The sequence below is a fragment of the Pogoniulus pusillus genome, chromosome 38, assembly GCF_015220805.1.
Source record: "Pogoniulus pusillus isolate bPogPus1 chromosome 38, bPogPus1.pri, whole genome shotgun sequence".
NCBI lineage: Eukaryota > Metazoa > Chordata > Aves > Piciformes > Lybiidae > Pogoniulus > Pogoniulus pusillus.
Window position 1 is genome coordinate 7,357,414 of NC_087301.1, and position 20,390 is coordinate 7,377,803.

At 55.2% G+C, this 20,390-nt stretch overlaps 1 protein-coding gene across 3 annotated transcripts in view; it reads left to right on the forward strand.

The window, feature by feature from the left end:
* BCL9L (BCL9 like) overlaps positions 1-20,390 on the forward strand; it is a 68,428-nt gene that overhangs the window by 15,230 nt on the left and 32,808 nt on the right. Inside the window, exon 1 of one of the 3 annotated variants that reach the window (XM_064173020.1) lies at positions 6,877-6,954. The exons of the other annotated variants lie outside the window; for them this stretch is intronic. The gene's annotated coding sequence lies outside the window, so the exon portion shown is untranslated. Of the gene's footprint in view, positions 1-6,876; positions 6,955-20,390 lie in introns of those variants that run through there. 3 annotated transcript variants of the gene reach the window in all.

Below are 20,390 nucleotides of genomic sequence, written 5' to 3' on the forward strand. Positions count from 1 at the left end.
CCGCGCCAGCGGCAGGCAGAAGATGCCGGCAGCCTCCTGCTCAAGCCGGTGTGTCCCAGGCCGCGGGTCGGAGGTGGCCTGAGGCCAGCTTGTGAGTGCGGAGCAATCGCCTTCACCAGGAAGGGACCTTTCTTTCTCCTCTCCCCTGTCCCCCTGCCCCACGCAGCCAAAGGATGCTCATAAGGATGGAGGGAGCTGCCCCTCTGCACGCGTTCCGCCGTAGCCATCTGCCTGCGGCGGGCAGTAGCAAGAATCTTTAACGGCAACGAGTTTGGAGAGAGGGAGAAGAGCGAGCAGAGGCAGCCTCCAGCACAGTGCTCGCCTTGCAGTGCGCTGTGAAGAAGGCAGGATGAGTTTGACAGCGTCTCCCTGCCCGTGGGGGAGGACGCAGAGGGCCTATTGTTGGAGAGCATGAAGGGAGGTAGAGAATTCTGGACCAGGAGAAGGAGTAGAACATAAATAGTTGGGCAGGGATGGGGTGGTCCTGGCAAGAAGGAGCTTCTCCTTGTCCTGTATTCTGTAAAGTCCTTGTGGAAGTTGTCTGAGGTGCTCAGTACCTTTGGCTGGACAGTATCATCAGAGTTGCGTAAACATGGACATCTTTTGGGAGCCTGAGGTGCAGATGAGCAAGGGCTGGGTGAAAACCAAGGGAGCAGAAACAGGAGCAGAGCGTGAACACACAAGCAGAGCTTGTGGCTTTACTCAGACGGTCTCCCGCCCTGGAGCGCTTAGGGTGGAAGAGTGGAGCCAGGCAGCTGCGTGTTGATGCAAGTCGTTTAGCTCTGCAAGAGTCTGTGCCTTGCTTCTCTGCAAAACAGGTCTGCTGCTGAGCTGATGGAGGAAAAGCTTTTCCTGCAACTAGTGAGCTCTGTGGTGGAGATGTTGTGCACACCAGGAAGCACCTGACAGTCTCAGACATGGGGACTGCATGTGTGGGCACAGGGGTAGCCCTGCTTCAGGCTACCAGTAGCACAAGTCCTTGTTGTGCTGGCAGGTGGTGCAAGGCAGCAGCTTGCTAACTTGTTATTACCCCATTTACAGAGCAGTGATTTTGAGTGACCCCAAATAGTAATAAAGATGTTGAATAAAATTTAATTAATTTTGTGTCAAGGTTGTGACCTTGAGACCTCTCCTGACCTCTGCCCTAGGGCTCACTGTCACAGGGCTCAAGTGCCTGCAGTGGCAAGCTCCCAGGAGTCCTCTGGAGATGAAGGCAGGAATAAAAGGGAGTGACTACTTGGGTCCTAGTTCTGCCTTGCTGTAGAACTGTAGCAGCAAGGACAGAAAAAGCTGTTCTGGCACCTTCCACGACTCTCGTTACCAGTGCTCTGCCAGCAGAGTAGGTGTGGGACTGGCACCCATGTGCCGCGCTCTGTTCCTGCCACTCGTGGTTGCACATGTTTGTGCACGCTTGCACTCCATGTCTGCCCTGGCACCACCTCTGGCACCCAGGCACGAAGATCTGCACCTCTGGGACATGTGCACGGCACATGCTGTACGTGCCAAGGCTGCTACGGGAGTTCCCTGTGGCAGGCAGGGAGCAGATGATCTCTTTGGGTCCCTTCCAACCCCTAACATCCTGTGATCCTGTGAGTGGGGCAGGCTGGCAGCGCGGGGGGTGGCCGGGGATCTGCAGAAGGTGGCCACAGCAGCAGCCGGCGCCGCTCGTCCGTTTGCACGGACCCGAAATCCCCCGCCCGGCCCGCTCCTGCCTGCGCGGCCGGCCAGGGACGGGACACCTCGCTGCTGCGGGGGTACCGCTGCCTGTCTGCCCGGAGACCGGCTGCCCACCCGTCCTCCCGGCCGGGATTCTGCTGGCTTTGTGTCACTGAGGCGCTGCGGCTCCAGAGCCAGCCCTGCCTGCTCAGATTTTCCAAACCCTCACTGGGGAGGAAGGCGCCGTATCAGGATAAGAGTCCTCCCCACCCACCGCCCGCCCGCTGCCACCTTCCTGCTCCCCAGCCAGCCCCAGCCCCGGGTGGCAGTGGGAGGCGCGGCGCTGCCGATGGCTGCATTTATCACGCTGGTGTCCTCGCTAAGTGGTTTAACCCTTCGCACCCCGCAGACTTGCTGGTAGCAGGCTGGGTGGTCTGCCCTGCCAGCAACTGCCCAGCCCCACCAAGCTCCATCTCTCCTGCCCCTGTGAGGTGGCAGTTACAGAAACTCCCTTCTAGCTCCAGTGCCAGTAAGCCTCAGCCTTTTCTTGGTTTGCTGCTCACCAGGGGCTGCTCTAGAAGGCAGCAAAGTCAAGAGGCAGCAAAGCAAATGGCTCTGCTGGGCTCTGTGCAAAGAGCAGCCCAAATACAACTATGACGTGTATCAGAGGCTGCCCAAGGCAAGGTGTTTGTGATAGAACTTCAGCTTATGTCCTGTACCAATATCTTGGCAGCATCATGACTTTATGCACCATGCAGCAGGTCTGCAATGACTTCCCCTGGGCTGCAGAGAGCATTTGAGGTGGCACAAGAATGAGGCTGATATTCTGTGCACACTGGAGCCGCAAGGAGGGAAGAGGGAGAGCTGTGTTGTGACTGTGCCCATACAGGCATGAGAGCATCTGGTATTGCAGGAATAGCAAGGCATCCAGGATCCTGAGCCTCAGTATCTTTGTGATCCTGGAACCCTGTCAGGAGTTTGTCTTTGCTAGATGATGGTGTGTCAGCTGTGCTGTGGCTGCAGCAGTGGATTTCCATTTGAGAAAACAACAGCTCAGCTTGATTAAATTCTCCTCCAGTATCCCAGCACAGGCTGCATTTTGCTTTTAGGACTGCAGCACAGGAAAATCCCAGTGTACAGAGAGGGTCCAGGGCTCAGCTCTGGCATGAGGATTCTGAGAAGGAGGCTGAGGCTGGCCTGGCTGTGTTGCTTCAGGTGTTGTCCTTGCACTGCCTAGTTTCTTCTGCCTGCAGCTGGTAGGTGGTCTTAGCCTGGTGGAGCTGCGATGGTTAATAAGCTAGTCTGAAGGAAATGGGCTGGAATTCCACCTGAAAGGAACAGAGAAGCCAAACAGGGCACTCCTGATTCTGTCTCGGTTCATCTAGCTGACAGCACAGGCTGCTGAGGCAGCTGCAGAGGTGGCAGAGATAGCACAGGCTCCTTGCAGCCACCTGCTGCTGGCGGCTGCCTTGCTCCAACTCCAGCGAGCATGAAATGAGGGAGTTCACTCTTCCCTGTCTGACAGTGAAGCTGGGCACATCTTCTAGGTTGGCTTTTTCCCCTTTCCTTGAGTAAAGTCTTTGTGGTATCATCAAAACAGAAGTGGAGTTGAGACCTTGTGATGCAGCCTGAGGAAGATGGAGGCACAGCAGGGACTTGCAAGGCTAGGGTATAGGATCTGTGTCAGTGTCTGAGTGGAAGAGAGTGTACTGTGGCCAGAAGCCTGTGTAGGAATGGCCAGGACTGAAGGTAGCACGTAGGCAGCCAAAAAGATGTTTTTAGGCCACCTTAGTCTACCTGTGTAGCAGCAGCATAGCTTCTTCCATCTCCTCACTGGACCTTTGCCTTTCTAGGGCAATGCAGGATGAGTCTGTGTGCCAGGTCTGTGGATTTAATGCTGTAGCTGCCATCAGGTCCCTGCTCTGTACCCACATGCATAGGCAAGGCAGAGACTTGCTCCTAAATCAGGCATTTCACAGCCCTGAATTCATTCCTTTCATCCTAGTTTGTCTGTGCTCTTCCATCCCTGGGGCCAGTTCATCTGGGACTGGACCTAGCCACTGGGGAAATGCTTTGCAGAGATGCTCCAGCTAACTATAAGTCACATCATTACTTCCAGTATAGTTAATTGGACCAAACTAATCATATTCGTAAGAGTAATGAGGGGTCTTGGCCACAAGGGTCTCATAGAGATCTCAGCTTGGGGCTAGTGTTCTGAGAGGCAATGAGAATGAACAAGTCCCAGAGACTTGAAGGTGGCTTGGGACCCAGCTTACATGTAATCCAGACATCTTTATTGACTGGATGAAGCTGATCCTGCTCACCCTGTAGCCCAGTATCATCTGTGTCCCATAGAAGCAGAAGGTGTCAGGAACTTCTGGGGGTTTGGTCCTAGTTCTTCCCAGGGAAGGCTGGAGTCATGGTCACAGATGGCTCCCTCATGGTTTGCAAAGGAGACTTTTGATTGCCTGGCTGTACGTTTTGCAGACCAACAGAGGGACAGCCCCATGGCAAGGAAGGTGTGAGCAGCAGCCAGTCTAGGCATCTTGGCTAGGGGCTTGATAACATGCTGATGTACTGGGCAGCTGCTGCCATGTTGCTGGTGGTGTTGGCAGAGAGACTTTTAGAAGCTCCAAGGACTCTGCTTCCCTGTCTCCTCCCCTCCCTGTCTTTCTTGCTGTGGGCGTAATGATAGAGGAGGGAAGGGGAGACTGGGAGTCAGAGTCAAGCACAGGGAGGGCAGCTAGCCCAGCAGATGTTAATTAAAGGCAGAGACTCCACTTCGAGCCGACGGCAGCTGGTCCTCCCTCTGACCTTTCCCAGTCTTGCTCTGCCACTTTCATGTGCGTAGGCTGGGAGAGATGTGCTGGGTGTGATGTAGAAAGCCCAGGAGGCTTCAGGGAAGGAATGGGAGGGAGAGGCAAGCAGAGAGCCTGGAGGACAGGTGACTCTGCACATCCCCTCTGCACCAAAGGTGGCTTGAAGGAAGGAGCTGCCATTCTTTCCTGACACTGAGCTGTTGTGCCAGGCAGAAGTGGTCAGTCGCTGTCTTCAACCCATTGTATTTGTGTGTGCTTTCTGCAGGGACGTGAGCCCACTGGGAAGGACAAAAGCATGAAAATATCACTGCTTGCTGATGAGCTGCTTGGGAGGTCACCAGAGAGGCGGTGGGGGTTGTATGGCCTAGCTGCTCCCTGGTTCCTGGGAGGGTACACCTGGCTCTGTTTGGGTGGCTGGTGCAAACAAAGGGTGCTCGATGCTACGTTTTGCAGAGGGGTCCCCAGTGGTACCCTCGCAGGCCATCCCTGCTGTCCGCTCGGTCCCGGCTGCTGTGCCCGGGTACTTCCGCGGCAGTGTTTCTGCGGGGGCAGCTCAGCCTCCTGCCCCTGCTGCTTCTGCCCCTGCCCGCTCCTGCGCGCAGCACGGGGCGGGGCTAGGCGCAGTCCCGCCCCTACGGCATCCCGCCCCGCGCCCCGGCAGCGCCGCTGCCGCCCCGGGGTTCGGGGGTGTCTGGAGTTCGGGGTGGAGGACTTTGGGTCCAGGGGCACTCACAGGCTTGGGGGGGGGGGGGGCGCTCTCATTTTTGTCTTTGACATGGAGAGGGAGGACAGCGTCCCTCCATCCCCGCCGCCACCTTTCCTGGCTCTGCTCCAAAAGGGTTGGACCGGCTGCCTCGCCGGGGGTCCAGTGCCGGTGATGGATGTACGTGTGCGCAGGGGGAGCGGGAAGGCGAAGTCTGTGTTCACTCCATCGGGGCTCTGCTTCTCCCCGGGTCGCCTTTGGCTCTGCAGTATTCAGAGGTGCTGCCAAGTGTTTCCTTTCCCTTCCCAGCCTAGCCCTGAGCAGTTAGTGCGCTGCAGGCAGGAAGGTGACACATCTCTGGTTAGGATGCTGCTGGCATCACCCAGAAGCGGGTGGACTGGCTTAACAGCCTGCTATGCGCTTGCACTTGTGTGAAGAGCACTGGCAGCGAGTCAGTTGTGTCCCCTTCCGGCTGCACCCTGCGTACTGGCACTGCAGCAGCCCGGCTTGGGCCGCAGCTCCCCGGGCTGATGGAGAGCTGAGCTTCTGCCACCCAGCTGGAGCAAATGGTGTATTCGAGGTGGACACGGTTTCCACTGACTATCGCCAGTCATATCACCTGTGCCCCTCTGTTCTGCGGGTCTCGCCTGCCTCCCCCTGCTCCTGTCAGCCCTCTACCCTGGTGTAGCTGTTGCTCAAGGGAAGATGTTAACACGTGGAAAACTTGTTGGTAAAGACAGTAATGTGCAGCTCTCTGCAGATGCTGGGTCCACCCCTTGTGTGCCTCGTGTGTAGGCTCCGGGAGACACAGCGGAGAGGGACTCAGGTGTAGGACCTCCCCAGCAGGGCAGGCCTCAAGAACAGGACATGCAAGGTGTTAGCACAACCAGAAGTGGACTGTTGTGGAGCTTCAACCCAAGCTTATTGATGGAGCAGTGCAGGCTGAGGTTTTGGGTGATACAGCACAGCAGGAAGATACTCGGGGAAGGTCTGAGATGCGCAAGGGCTGTGTACAGGTGGTGCTGGGACCCGCGTGTGAAGTGCCTGGATGTGCAGCGTCTCGTAGCATCTCCCCTTTGGAGGCCGCAGGTGGCCCCAGACCGAGCACCCGGCAGCGTTTCCGGGCTGGTGCTGCCGGCCGGCCCGGTGGCGAGGGATGCCCTCGGGTGCCGGTCCCCAGTGCCGGTCCCCGGTGCGCCGCTGGGCGGCCGGCGGAGCGCCCTCGACCAGGAAGCGGTTAATCAGCGCGCGGGGCTTTTATTTTGACAGGGCAGCGCCTGGCTCCGCGCTCGGAGGAAAGTGAATGATCCTGTTTCTCCAAATGATTATTCAGGCTCCGGCGGAGAAAGGAGCACTCGGCACGCAGCGCCTCGCCCCTCGCCACGGCGTCCCCGCCCGCGCCCGGGCCGCCGCGCCCGCCGGCACCGCAGCCCGCCGCCCGCGCCCGGCCGCCCGCCGCAGCGCGGGGAAGCCGCCCGCGGCCCGGGGCCGGGCGGGCAGCCGGGGCCCGCCGCGGCCGGACGCCCACCCCCGCCGGCGGGTGCAGGCTGGAGCCGCCGCCGGCGCCGCCGGCGGAAGCAGCGGCGCGGCGGGGCGGGGGGCTCCGCCGGCAGCGCCGCCGCCGGCCCCGGCCCCGCGGCCCGCGGCGGGCGGCCGAGCCATGAGCGCGGCCCGCGCTGCCGGCCCCGCGCCGCCGGCCGGCCCCCAGCAGCCCGCAGAGCCGCACCGCGCCGCCCCGGCGGGCTCACCCGGCCTGCCCTGAGCGCCGCCGCCGAGGTGAGTGCCCCGCCGGGCCCGGGTGGCCGCCGCCCCATTGTTCCGCCTCGGGGTGTGTGTGTCTGTGTGTGTGGGCTTCGAGCCGCGCCCCCACCTCGCCCCGCGCCGCCGGGCCCGCCTCGGGGCTGTCACCTGGGCGCGACCTGATGCCCCCAGGACCCCCGTTCTACAGTTCCCCTGGGGCGGTGTGGTCCGCGGGCGGCGGTAACTTAGTGGAGGAACGGCCCCGTCCCGTCTGGTGCTGCTTCCCGCGCCCGGTGCTCCAGCCCGCCGTTAGCGTGGACTTAGCGGCCAGGGGAGACGGTCTGTCTGCCTGCGCCGGCTGGGGATGTGCTGTCAACGATTCCGCTTCCCCTGGGCACTGTCTGCCCCGGGCTGCGTGGCCCTTAGCACTTCGCTCGTCCGTTTCAGGGTCCGCTTGCAGCCCATCGCCGCGGCTGCTGTTAATTTCTCGAGCGGCAGAGAGCATCGAGTGGGGCTCCACTCTGGATGCAGAGAACTTAGTTGCATTGCACCCGGTTTTACCGAGGCTGCTCAGGATTTTGCAAAACATTATTGGTGCTGCTGGAGCCCTGGGAAGGACTGGAACTGGGATGTGTCATTCACACGATGTTTAAATAAATGCTCCTGTCGGAGCCCATCTTAAGTGTTAAGGGTGACCTCTTCCCCTGTCTTGTCAGTGGGTTCTTCCCCTATCTCCTTGGGCTTCTGTTTGCTCCTGAAGGTAAAGCAGATGTGTGGTCAGCTTGGAGGATAAATGGGGTGAAACACCACACGTACCTGCTTTCCTTGTGCACTGAAAGGTACCGATGTAACAAAACCTTCCCTGTGCTGTACTGGGGACGTGTCTTTAGCAGGTGGTGAACTTGTCCTAGCCCCACTCTGCTAGCAACCACTTGCTGGAGTGGAAATGTGAGAAGGATGCATATCTGAACACATAAGTAATGCTACATGACAGGGCAGGCTGTTGTGTTGTTGTGTGCGGTGTCTGTGTGCCTCAGGGGCAGTTCGGTTTGACAAGGTGTTGGGCTGCGGTGCCTTGCAGTTGTGTCCTGGATGCAACCAGGCAGAGGGCTGCTAGCAGCATGGCATGGAGGAGGACTGTGCATATTTGGCTGCTGCCCGTCGCTGCAAAGCAGCACTACGAGAGACCTAGCCGCACGCTTGTGGCCTGTGGGATCTGCGCTGTGAACGTGGCCACTGCTCGTTGCCCTGCCCAGACGCTGTTTCATGCTAGGCACGCGGTAACAACACAGCTCCTTCCCTCCCATCAATCGCCAGGGCTCTGCAGAGGCATGTATGTGCTCCTTGTTTTGCTACTTTGGTGGCAGGAGGGATAAGAAAAGCGAGCCAGGGAGGAAGCGATTTGCCCATGGTTAGTTCATGTCAGTGCTAAAGCAAGACCCCCTGTGGCTGGAGTGCCTACGGTGATGCTGGCTGCCGTTGTGCATGGGTGTATGATACATGCTCAGAGCTGGTACTTGTGCAGAAATCACTGGGTCAACACTGTTGCTTGATTCTCTTCACCCCTCCGTGGAAAGATAAGTGTATCAGTATGCTGTTTTAACCTGAAGTTTCCTGCTCCACCAGGGTCCTTTTCTAGAGCATTAACAACCCAAATGCTCTAGGACCATTTTGTCTGTTTTTAACATGTGTGTTTTGCCATTTTAGCTGGCCAGATGGTGTGATTGGTGCTTCCCCTCTTGTATCTTCAATACCTGTGGTGCAGTCTCGCTGCGTTACTACATCTCCCTGCCCCTGAAAGTCTCTTTTCTCTTTCCAGACTCCCCACTCTCTGGAAAAAAAAAAACCCCACACACCAAAAAAAAACCCCAAAATCCCAGCAGGCAGCAGCTAAAGGAAAGCTTATTCAGAAACTCGAAACCAGAGCTGTTTTTGTTCAGTTGAACAAAGTTAAGTAGTTACGTTTCGTACTACAAAGCCCTCCACCTTTTGCATCTTCCTGCATTGCTGTTGCAAGGAGGCTCCCTGGCCACAGCGTGACAGAGGGGACGGAAGGAACAGAGCACTGTGTGAAGCCACTGGATCATCCCAGAGCTGGAAGGACTCAGCTTGCTGGGATGCGCTGCCTCCAGAGCAGCTGCCGAGGATGCACTGGAGTTGCACTTCAGCTCCAGGCTGACTCAGGCCCACAGAGCTGTGAACCTTGCTTGTGCTGGCCTAAAGTCCCAAAGGTCCAAGCTCAACTTGGTCTTTGACTTTTCTATTGAGCTATTTGTGCAGCTCCTCTGTACCTGCTGGGCTTTGGGGAAAGACTTTGCTTTTCCTTCTTCCCGCTGCTGTTCTTTCCTGCTGAAATGATCTGAGTGCACTTTTTCCCAGCAGTGCTGTGTGGAGGGGGGGTGGAAGGGAGCAGTAGCTCAGCAGGAGGCTCTTGGTTCATTCTGTGGACAGCACCAAGAGTATCCCAAGCAGTGGTTGTTTCTTGCCGCTGTAAAGGAGTTACTCTTTGCAGTATGTAAAGAGTCATCTTCAGCTGGTTGCAGAGTTCCAGGTAGAACATGGGTCCTGGGATTGTTTTTCATGCCCCCTCTCCTGTCGGTAGTGTCCATTCAGTGTTGACTTCAGAACAGCCTTTCCTTCTTCGTGTGATCTCAGGTGATTGTGTCAGGCTCAGCTGCTGCTAAGAGGGAAAGCTCATAGCCACCAGAGACCTCGAAGACTTGACTGTGTCTCCTGAGGTCCAGGTGTGCTCTTGCTGGTACTAGTTTTGTATTCCAGCTATTACAAAGGGTTTTAAGCTGCTTGAGTCTAACTCTTTCCTGGGGATGGCACAGGCTAGTTGCCAGCACTTAATTCCTTAGGGCTCCATCCAGTTTTAAACATTCTGACTGATGCATCTCCCAAGCAGGCCTCTTCTGGGTAGGGCCCCTGTGAAAAAGCATATTTTCTGTTCCTGTCTGAGAACATGTTAGGGATCTGCTTCCCCTGTGAGCCTGCTGCTGTTGCTGCCTCCTCCCAGGGATGCCAGCCATCCTCTCTAGCCAACCAGGAGCCTGGAGCTTGCCCTGCAAATGTAATTTTCCCTGTGCTGTTCTCTCTTGGCAAGGACCCAGTGTCACACCAGTGTCCTGGATGGGGGGGAGCATAGAAGAGCTGTGCTACGTTCGTGGCTACTGCAGGAAATGTGGTACATGGATGCATGGATAGATGAAATAAAGAAGGATAGAGAGATCACAGCAATGTGATGTACAGATGCAGCAATATTTTGTCAGTGTTACTTAAACTGCATCAGTGGAGTGCTAGGAGGCTTGCCAGCATGACTCTGCTTGCAAATCAAAATCTAATGCAGGTCAGGACTCAGTGTCACTCAGCTCTCCTTGTCTCCCAGGATGGTGTTGACTGGCAAATACATCTTCTGGTGATCTTGCATGCCATTCTGTGCTTCCAGTGGGTGCAGGACCTTTGGATACTGGCTGGATGTAGTTGATCTCCAGGAAATTAGAACTACCCTGTGAAGTTTCTTGTAGTGTTGAAGCTGTGGAATACACCTACCTTTGGGAAGGAGGCCTAGGAAGCATTGCAACCGTTTTGCTTCTCAGCTGTGCATTTCCAGCAGCTCTCTGTGGTGCTGTGGGTGGATGGCCAAAATGAGATTCCTTGATTCTTCCCAGTTTGAGTTTTGAAGTTGCATGCTGCTTTCCAGCAGGCCAGCCTTTGCTCCTGTGCTTTGGCTTCCCTTCTGTGAGCCTCACCTCAGGCAGCACCGAATGGAAGGTACCCAGGAAGGTTACTGGAGGTTGGCAGGGGTGGTTTCTGTTGTTTGCCCTTTCTTGGCCTCTCCCTGGGAGGCAGCACCAGCCAAACCACGTGGCACGGATGAGAGGCACCCTTCCTCTTTTCATGGTGCCTGTTCCAGGTCATCTGCTTGGCACCAGAACCTTCTTGGGAATGGTCTTGTTTTTTTCCCCCCCTTCCTAATTTTCTTTGAAATTCAAAGATGGAGAGGGTGATGGATTTTGTTCCGACTGCTCATAGTGGCACTTGCAGTTGTCACAGGGCTGCACTCAGTGGGAGCCAGCACAGAGGAAGCAGTTAGTGTCATTGGCACCTACTTTTGATTTAAGGGAGAGCCATGCTATGGAGGGGCAGCTTGCCAGGAGCACTGTGCACTTCTCTTGTTCTTGGCGAGCAGACCTGTGCTTGTCGGTGCCCTGGGCAGCCTGGGCCCTGGCGCAGCAGGAGAAGAAGCATGGGATGCCTCAGCATGGCTGTCTGGAACCTGCACTGAGCCTTGGAAATGAGCTTGCTGCTGCTGGACATCTTGACAACCTCCAAGTCCCACTTGTTTGGACCAAGAGCTCCTTTCCCACCGTGTGCTTCTGCTGTCCTTCTTTTAGGGTGTGGGAGAGGCTGCTGGAGACATGCAGCTCATAAACGGACAGGGTTACCTTGATGTCAGCTGTGATCCTCAGCTGGGGAAAGCAGTGCGAAGGTGGTGAGCTGCAGCACTCTGAAGAGGCAAGTGGGAACCTGTTCTGCTCTTGCTGGGTGCAGACAGTGGGATGAGGTCTGCTTCCTACTTGCTCAGCTTTTTCTGGAGAGGTGGACCTGCTCTTTGGCAGCTACTAATGTCTTCACCTGGCATCTTGTCCTGATGTATCTTTCTTGGCAGCTGCAGACAGAGGAATGTGCTATTTGGTCTTTGGGAGACCATGAGGGCAGACCCTCTGCCAGCTTCAGCCAGAGCTGCTAGAGAAAATGGCACTTTGTCACTGGGTTTTGCTTCTAGCAAGGGCTAGATCTGGGGTTTGATTTTCTTCAGCTGCAACTCAAGATGCCTTAAATCCCAGCTAAGGGATGATGGGGAGCCTCCTCTGATTCTGGGGCAATAGTCTCAAAATGGCTTTAAGACTGAGCTGTGTGCTGTGCCCAGAGGTGGGGCGTCACCCTTTTGGTGACGAGCTCTGCTGGAGCCAAGTCCTGGGCCAGAAGCCAGGTTTGTGATCTGTGCCAGAGGGGGCGAGACTTGGAGAGCGAAGCAGAGCTCCTCCTGTGTGAGAGATGGCCTGAAATACTGAGCAAAACCACAGAGTGCTCCTTGTTCCTGTCGTTCCCTACTGGTCTTCCCTCTTCCTGAAGTATGTGGGAGGCCACAGGATGGATCTTCTAGGGAGCCAGGAGGGCTGTGCTACTTAGGCACCTCTGCTTCATCCTGCCTCTCCGGGCTGCTGCTTCTGTTGGCTTTTTTGCCTTCTTTTAAAATGATGTTTATTTTACTTTTTTCTCCCTGCTTTTCAGCCTGTCTCTCCCACTGCCCTACCTTCTCCATCTCCATCCTTGCTGCTGCTGATCTGAGGGCCAGCTCCTTGCATGTCCAGAGCAGTGCTGCGCGAGGGTTGTGGTTATGCTGCTCCTGCTGCTGCAGCTCAGCTGAGCAGCTTTCCTTTCCCTTGCTCAGCTGCTTGCTGCGGTGGCCGAAGAGAGGAGCAGGCCAGGATATGGTTTGCGTAGAAGATGCTCCGAGGCACTGACTGTTTACACACTCCGTGTTCCTCCAAATGTAAGCACAGGAAATGCCAGGTTCTGCTGGGGCCTGTGGCTCCTGCTCTCTAGCTGTGGTGCAGCCTCTGGTGGTGGTGATGTTCTGCGTTGTCATAGGCCAGAGGAGGTTCTGAGTGCTCTGCAGAAGCAGAGGCTTGGATTTTTTCAAACCTCTGAAACAGAGACTGAGAGGAAAAGTGAAAGGAAATGACTTAACCAAAGGCAGGAAGGGAATATGGGGCAAAGCTGGGGACAGAACCCAGGATTCCTAATTCCTACTCACTCCTGTGATCCTTCTCAGCTGCTTCTTTGTGTCTCAGCCCCAAATTCAAGTTCAGCCTTTTCTATCCTTTTGGGAAGCTTGAGGTCAGGAGCTTCTCTCATGAAGCATCCTCAGTACTCAGTACCTCCATGAGCATTCCAATCCCAGAGTGTCTCATCTGTAGGATTTGCCTATCTGGGAGTACTGTAAGTTAGAGAGGTACAACTGTTGCAGCTACAGCAGAAGTTACAAACCATGGTTGAGCCAAGGGGTTCTGTAAGAGCACAGTCCTCAGCCAGTGGGTGCTGTGCAGAGAAATGCCACTCTCCTAGAATGCTGTACCCTTGTTCAGAAGGCTACACCCAGGTTTCTCTTAAAACTTTAAGTTAAGGGACACTGCCTCTGCTTGAAGTTTCCTCTCTTGGAGTTGACTTTGTGGGCAGTCTTCCTTGATGTGCCGCCCAGGGCTTGGTACCTGCCTGACCAGAGGTGCTCGGGTTGCCTGGTTCTGCAGGAAGGGACTCTGGACTATTGCAGCCTTCCTAATGGAAGATATCTTCTTAATATCCCACTGTAAGAAGGGTCCTGCTGGACAGCTGCATGTCAGCGAGCACTTGTCCTGCCCTGCAGAGTGGGAAGGTGTTTCAGCCGTGGGTACCCTGCCTGGTGCTTCATTCTCATGTCGTGGACTGCTGGGCTCCTGGCTTGCTGGGAAAGGCACGGTGTGAGGATGCTGCCTTATAAAAATGCAACTGCAAGGGTCCTGAGTAGCTACCCTGAAGGTCTCCACACTCAGGGCAGCAAGGAGCTGGGCAGGCAGCTCCAAAGGGCAGTAACTGAGAGCAAGCACTGTACCTTTGGGTGAGTCTTCCCAACAGCAAGCTGGACAAGGCTGTGGAAACCTCTGCAGCACTGAAGCTTTCACCACTTCCTCAGCAGGATTTGTTCCAGCACCGGTCTGTAACAGAGGACCAGGCCAGACAGGGTCTGAACGGGGCAGGTCCCGCCACAGGCGAGCCCCAGGCGCATCAGCGAGGCTGGGCTGAAAGCTGCCTGTGTCCTGCCTCTGCGCAGCCTTGTTTGAACTTTTCTCTGGCAAGGAGCTAAAGGAACCGAGGAGACCTAGGGCTGGTCCAAGCAAGTTTCCTCTGCTCTCCCCGCCCCCAGATGCAACGAGGGGAATGGCAGCAGCTCCAGACTGCCGGCCCAGAGCGGAGCAGTTTTTGGGGGGTCTCGGTCACAACAGCTTTTGAGCAAATGTTTTTTTGCCTCTGGTATTCCCTGCCCCTTGTGCTGCAACGCAGGGAGGGGGAAGTGAAACTGTGGTTCAGAACGAGCCCTCTGGATGGCAAGAAAATTGCTGAGTAGCCGTTTTCCAGGTTGCCGAGGTCCTAGCTAGGGGCTGGTGCGGCTGCCAGAAGCAACAGGCTTGGAATTTCCTCTGCCCGGTGCCAGCTCCTCTTGGGCTGGCCGCAGCACCTCTGCTGGGGCCAGGGCTGCTCTGGAGCCCTGCAGATGGGGCGCTCCCAGAGCAGGGGTTACGCTGGAGCTGCCCCCCCTTGCTCTCGCAGTCTGGTTTCTATTTTCTTTTCCAGGGTCCAAGCTGTTTTGAATTATGCAGCCTGTGCCTCCCGTGGGGCTCCTTGAGCAGCCGCCTAACGAGCTGAGCTCCTGACAAACTTTGCTCTGACTCTGGCTCCGCTTGGAAAATTTTACAGCCTTTTCAGCAAAAGGAAATGCCAGGAAAGGCCTTTCTCTGCTGGCTTTTACGAGGGGGTCCCAGTTGAGCAGGGGCGAGATGGATGTGGAGAAGAAGACAGGAAGGATTGTGTGGACTGTGTGCTTTCTAGTGATGGAGGTGAGCGGGCTCGCTGCCTTCTGCCAGAGCTGGGCACAGGGGCTGCCAGCCCTGCAGAGCTCTCACAGGGCACAGGATGGGCACAGGAAAGCAGTGACTCCTGTTCCATGGGAAAGTGGTCTGCGTCTTCCCTCTCAGCTGCCAGCATGGCTACTGGCTGTTTAATCTTTGCTAATTAAGCCTTTTCTGAATGGCAGTGGGGTTTTTTCTGCTGTGGTCTCAGGCAGCGTCTCCTGCAGTGCATGCGTGAGTGTTGGCCCCCAGGGCTGGTGGGAAGGACCACCACAGGCTATGGAGCTGGTGGCCTCCCCATCAGGGTGGACGGCAGAGTGCCCAGGCAGGGTGCTGGTGGGCACAGGCATGGCATGTAGGAACACGAGTGCTGACAGCTGGCCCAAAAGGACCGGTTTTGTGTGATTTGCCCTTTTGGCTGAGCATCCATGCTGAAGTAGGAGAAACTGAGGCACAAACTAAGCTGTTACTTGCCTGCCTCCCCTTAGTACGAACGTGTCCAGAGAAGGGCAACTAAGCTGGTGAAATGCCTGGAACACAAACCCTGTGAGGAGAGGCTGAGGGAGCTGGGGTTGTTTAGCCTAGAGAAGAGGAGGCTCAGAGGTGACCTCATTGCTGTCTACAACTACCTGAAGGGACATTGTAGCCAGGTGGGGTTGGCCTCTTCTCCCAGGCAACCAGCAACAGAACAAGGGGACACAGTCTCAAGTTGTGCCAGGGTAGGTACAGGCTGGATGTTAGGAGGAAGTTCTTCACAGAGAGAGTGATTGGCATTGGAATGGGCTGCCCAGGGAGGTGGTGGAGTCACTGTCCCTGGAGGTGTTCAAGAAAAGCCTGGATGAGGCACTTAGTGCCATGGTCTGGTTGACTGGATAGGGCTGGGTGCTAGGTTGGACTGGCTGATCTTGGAGGTCTCTTCCAACCTGGTTGATTCTATGATTCAAAAGGAGAAGGGTGCTGGGAACCTTCACTTCTGGATAAACTTCCCCTTGCTCAGGTGCTGAAGGTCTGCCCTTGTGTTTGCCTGGTGTCCCTCAGCAGAAGCCAGTGACTGCAGTGCACTGCTGTCCAGAGAGGTGCTGGAGGATGTGTGCTGATCTGTGCTGCTCTCCCGTGTCTTCACGGTGTCCCAGATTCCTTTCCAGGGGTAAAAAGGCATCTGTGAGAGACTGGGATGGGGGTGTTGGTTGGAGCCTGTTAAACTGCTGTGGCCTGGGGAGTCATGGGGCAGGAGGGATTGAATGTTCTGTGTAATCCATAGGCATCAGCTGCTGCCAGTCGTGGTGGATGAGCATCAGACATGGGCAGCGATGGCTCTGGGTGGAAGGAGCTGCACGCCAGTCCTGCTTTGAGGGCTTTGCCTGTTACGCCTGTCAGGAAGGTGGTTCTGGATAGCAATTTGATTTGGCAGCCTGTGCAGGCCTGGCAGCCCTAAGAGTGGGATGTGGGCACCAGAACTGTGCCCTCCTCTCCCTTTTTTTTTTGTTCGCTCCATCCATCCTTGGCTTTCTGCTGTGCTGGGCAGGAGAAAGCACCTCCCCAGGGCTGCGTCCCCTCCTCCACCTGGAGAATGAGTGATATGTCCCCTTTCCTTTCCTGGGGCACACGGCAGAAGCCGAGATTACATTTGACAGCAGAGGCCAAGCGCCTTCGCTCTGCTGCTGGGAGGTATGAGCGCAGCTCTCCTGTGGGCTCCACACAGAGATGAGCTTCTTTGTCCAAGCTTGGTCTCAGAGCTTGAACCAGGAGCTGCCTGGAATAAGTATTCAAAAAACAGTTAAATATCTTTTCTGGTTCTGTTACTTATTTCTCTGGTGCCATCGTCCATACCTGGTTTAGAATGGCTGAAGTGGATGTTTTTGGTACTCTTTTATTATGGTTCCTGATTTTCAGTGGAGAATCCTGTTTCATCTGAACTTGATGTTGGAAAAAAATATACTATATGTATATATAAACCCCAAGCCTGCTGTGCCTTGGGAAAAGCACAAACCTGAAGGAACAGATAAGTGCAGGGACATGGCAGTGTTTCAGTCAGTAGCACCTACCCTTCCAAAACATTTCCACAGGTCAGCAGCTCAGTAATGATCTGACTGAGCTGCCCACCTCCACTGGAAAGAGTTCAGCTTGGGCTTTGCTCCTCAGCCTCTTTAGAACTCTCTTTGGAAAACGAACAAACCAAAAAAAAAAACCCCAACCAGTTACAATATTCAGTGTTTGAATCTGTGCTCTGGAGATTGTTTCAAAATGAACAAAAGCAAACAAACCAAAACCCCTCCCAAACTCCCAACCTGGTTTTGCTCCTTGAGACTCAGTTTGAAGAACTAAAGTTGTAAAGGTTTTGTTGATACAAATGGAGTTACTTTGTCTTAATCAGAACTTCAGCAAAAGAAGTGTCCTGCGACTTAAAACTGTTTTGCTATTACCAATGTAATTTTGGCCAGAGTGTCTGTGATTTTTAGTGAGCAGAGGGATTTACCCACCTGAGCGTTTGTGCAGTCGGGACCTTGACTGCTCCCCTCCCCCGCAGTGTGGGTTTGAAATGTTCAGACGCTCAGCTACTGTCGGTGAATGTTTATAATTTACTTTATTATGCTTTTTAATCAAAAAGTAATTTCACAAAGCCCTAGTCTGATTAAAATGTACTATTTATATGAATAGGGTTGAGTCCTTTTTTTTTTGTTTTGGTTCAGTTTGAGGGCTCCAGGTATTTTTATGATGCTGATGGGGACCCCTGTGCAGCAAAGCTAAGGCTGTTGCAGTAATAGGCTGCCTTTCATCAGTACTTTCAGCTGGAACTCCCAGCAGTAGCCTACAGGCTTGTGGAGCTCCATGGTAAGTTTAACACCAGCAAGGCAAACCAGCTACCCTAGGATTTCCTAGTTCTCAGGCTGACACTGGCAGTGCTGTGCTCTGAGCCCTTTTCAGTGGAAAGGGATGGTCCTGGCATCCCTCAGGGCTGCTCATCCCTGTCTGAGTGATGCCAGGCTTTGTATTCATCTCACTGCAGCCAGATGGAGAGGTTAATTGCTTTGCCCAACCTCTGGTTAAAACAAAGACTGCAGAACCGGATAGCTGTAGTTGATGGTTTCTTAGTTGGAAGAGGAAAGAGGAGATGTGAATCTGTCCAGGAGTAATACTGTGTTTGGCATCGCCCTTCCTCCAAGACCTGATCCTGAGTGTGCTGCTTTGGTGTTTGACCCATGGCTGTTCTCGGTTGCAGGTGGTGCAATGGCTGGGGCTGCAGTTGCTGTTAGCAGTGCACTTGGAAAAGTTGCTGGGACTATGCAAAGAATTGATCTCTCTTGGGAATGAACAGGAGACTCCCTAGAGCAGATGTGCTGGGAGGCCAGACTCCTACTTCTCTCGCTACCTCCTTGCCTCCCCGCTGGGCACAGATGTTGACATGTCCAGAACAGCTCTCTTGTCCTACTTAGCAGACTCAAATTTGCATCATGGGCAAGTGTCTTGGCTTGAAGTGAGAGCCTGGCAGTGCTCCTGCCAGGTGTGACATGCTAATGGTAAGGGAGGGGACGAGACAGAGATGGAACCTAGCTCTAGGAGAATATGTGCCATCCAGGCTCCCTTTTGCATGCAAGGTGTATGTCAGTGAGGTCCTCTCAGCTCTGGAGAACTGTGGCTGATGGCTGACCCTGGACTTGTGAAGGAGAGGGATGTGGAAGCTGGGGGTACAGCATCAAACAGAGGGAAATCTGTGCATTGCCTTTGCCCAGCAGGCTGGTCCAATGCCTTGTCTGGTTTGCATATGAATTGATGTTTAAGAGGACTACGGCCCAAGTGCCAGCCAGCATCTCAGTATGCTATAGGAGGAGCCCAAGAACTGCTCGATTTGATCTGAACACCAAGCCTGAGGTTGGTATCATTTAATGAGCCAAAGACCCCTCTGGCTGAAGTTCCTTTCCATATGAAGCAGGCAAGAGCCAATTTTTCTGGGGGTTTTAAGTTTCTTTTGAATGCTCTGGGCAGAGAGTGAGTGAAAGAGGGCTGTATAGGCCCTGGTGATGGTCAGGATGCTGTCTGATAGGAGGATGGCTCACTTAGGTCCTGCTGCTGCTCCCCAGGATCCCAGTGGCACTAAGGGTTCTCTATGGTGCTGCTACCCTCTGCTGTATGCCTCATCAGACCACGCTGCCTGCCTTATCATATCTCAGGCACAGGACAAAACCTGTGGGAGAGGGGTAGTTGAGGGGTGGCTGCTGGGTGCAGAGCTGCCCTGGTCTACCTCATCACTGTGGGGTGGGGAGGAAGCCAACTTCCTCTGCCCAGAGGCAGGAAATGGGAGCCACGTGGGCTGCTTCAGAGCCCCATCCACACCTTGCTCTTGCACTGAAAGCAGAGTGGCTGGGCATGGGCTCGCTGGCTGCCTGCCATGGCACTGGTGGCCCTGTTTGGTGTCTGCTGTTTGCAGGTGAGGAGCATGGATCCCCCTCAGTAATGGAAGGGTCTTCCCTTTTTGGCTCCACTACATCAGTGCTTTGGTGCCCAAAGTGGGAAGCTGCAGCCGGAGCTCCTGGCCTCTCTGCCTCTTTCTGCCAGGAATCTGCTGTGCATCCATCCTTAGGCACTTGCCCAGGCCTTGGCTGTAAGTGCCCAACTCATGTATGCCTGGAGTAAAGGTATCTCATGGGCTGCAGCATGCTGCCTTGGCCAGGCTCCCATTGTCAGAGCCAGCCCCGGTGTGACGGCTGGGCTGGTGTCAGTATCCACTGCTGCTTTCCAGGGAAGAAGGGTCCTGCAAGTCTCCGTGGTGGAGCTTTTTCCTCCTGCGTTCGAGGTCTCTCGACAGTCACCCTGAGGTCTTTCTCTGACCCCTGGACGGGATCCTGGGACTCACTCTTCCCCTCGCTGAAGTGGCAGCTGTCAGAGGGAAAGGCAGCGTAAGCTTTCTCGGCAGAGTCTGTCGTGTTTGTCCTGTTCAATTACAATGCAGCAGCAGTGGCACCAGCCGCCTCCTTCCTCCCCTCGCTGGGCTTGGAGCGCTGCAGGCTCTCAGCAAAGGCTGTCTGCGGACATCTGCTGCCTCCTCCCCCACCGCCTCCTGGCAAGCAGCAGCAGCTTCCCAGCAAACAGCCTGCGTTTTGCATCACCCCCCGCACGCCCGACCAAGGCTCCCTTCTGCTCCTACAGGCTCCTTTGCAGGACCTTGAAATGGTGGTTTCCCCGGTGCTGGCTTGGCTCCAAGCAGCCTTCCGTTGCACAAGGCTATAGCTGAAAAAAATCAGGGTGACTGACAGAGGGGAAAGGCTTATTAAAGGTGATGCTTAGCCGGTTTTGGCTCCTGATTCAAACAGGCAGCCCACTTCTTGGCAGGTCTCCAGCCAGCGCCTGAGCCCTGAGGCAGGCACAGTCTGGGGCAAAAAGCTCAGAGCAGTTTGACTGGAGCAGATGTGGCAAGGTCAGCTGTGAGCTGCAGCCCCGGTGCCAGAGCTGGATGCTTGGTCTGGTCTCTGGCTCAGGTCTGTCCTGCACAGCCATGGGGATGAAGTTTGCTATCCCAGGTATTCATCTGGCCCCTTCAGGGAGGAAGGGAGGTTTATTTCTTTCTGCTGTGGCCAAATGGTGGGATGATGCACTGCTTGGGTGCTGAGGGTAGTGGGGATGTATGTTCCTGTCTCCTATTCTAATCTCCAGGCTTGGTAGTCCTGCTGTTTTAGCAGGAAGCACCCTACAAAGTGGCATTTCTGTGGCTTCAGCCTCTTAATGCTGCTGCACCATGTTCCTGTCTGTGAAAGTGTGTCAGTGGCCTGAGAAGAGATCTTGACCTCAAGCCTCCCAGTCTCC